Below are 1128 nucleotides of genomic sequence, written 5' to 3'. Positions count from 1 at the left end.
AATAGTCAGAAATATCTAGTGAAAAAATCAGTTAGGGAGGGTTTATAGTCAAAGATGGTGGACTAAACACTGTCTGCTCTCTCTCCTGAAACTCCCTAAAACTACAGTAAAAAGATTTTGTCAGGCGCACCAATACCAAGGGCAAAGAGAAGGGGAGATAAAATAGAAAGAAAAAAATTAACTTTCAAAGTAGAGGTTGGAAAGAGGAAGAACATATTCAATTAAAATAATATAAGGAATCCAAGAAAGCAGAATCTTAAAGTCACAGCTGAAGGAGCCTAGCATCAGCCTGATTTGCTTTGCACACTGCTTCTTTTAATCTTCAAAAATTGGCAGAACCAATCTTCAGAAATTGACGGAACCAACCTCTGGAAGCAGGGGCAAAGATAAAGGCAAAACAGAATTGGTAAAAATTCTGTTTCAAGGCAAGCAGACTCCCTGCTGCCTCTCCGCTTTCTCCCTTTAACCAAACAACGGCCTCCTCCCCCTTCCCATTCCCCTGCAGAGCAAGGGCGGAGACTGTTCTGGAGAGGGTGAAGCCCAGGGTATGTGAGCTGGGCCACCATGGTGCTGAAAGCAAGGGGGTTGAGAATGTTGCAACCTCCCAGGTCTTTTCCCCCAAATGCCTCCCAGAATTAGCAGCCAGAAGGATCATAATCCTTTTCCCATGTTACTCAAGATGCATCCATAGGACTTCCCTGGTGGTCCAGTGGTTAAGACTCTGCACTCCTAATGCAGGAGGTCTGGGTTCAATTCCTGGTCAGGGAACTAGATCCCACATGCTGAAATGAAGATTGAAGATCTCACATGCCACACTAAGATCCGGTGCAGCGAAATAAATAAATATTTAAAAAAAAAAAAAAGAAAAGAAAAAGATGCATCCATAGGACTTCTGTAATGGTCCAGTGGATAAGAATTCACCTGCCAGTGCAGAGGACACAGGTTCAATCCCTAGTCCAAGAAGATTCCACATACCGCAGAGCAACTAAGCCTGCGGGTGCAACTACCCAGGCCCAGGCACCCTAGAGCCTGTGCTCAGCAAACAGAGAAGCCACCACAATGAGAAGCCTGTGCACAGCAAGGAAGAGTAGCCTCTGTTCACTACAACTAGAGAAAGCCCACACACAG

General features: G+C 45.0%; 1 non-coding gene across 1 annotated transcript; it reads left to right on the top strand.

The window, feature by feature from the left end:
* The first annotated feature begins 695 nt into the window (after positions 1-695).
* On the top strand, positions 696-768 carry TRNAR-CCU (transfer RNA arginine (anticodon CCU)). The gene has a single exon. It is a non-coding gene; the product is annotated as a tRNA-Arg (tRNA).
* The last annotated feature ends 360 nt before the right edge of the window (positions 769-1128 follow it).

The sequence above is a fragment of the Capricornis sumatraensis genome, chromosome 12 (assembly GCF_032405125.1).
Source record: "Capricornis sumatraensis isolate serow.1 chromosome 12, serow.2, whole genome shotgun sequence".
Classification (NCBI taxonomy): Eukaryota; Metazoa; Chordata; class Mammalia; order Artiodactyla; family Bovidae; genus Capricornis; species Capricornis sumatraensis.
Note: the sequence above shows the minus strand (reverse complement) of the source record. Positions and strands in the feature narration are given on the sequence as shown.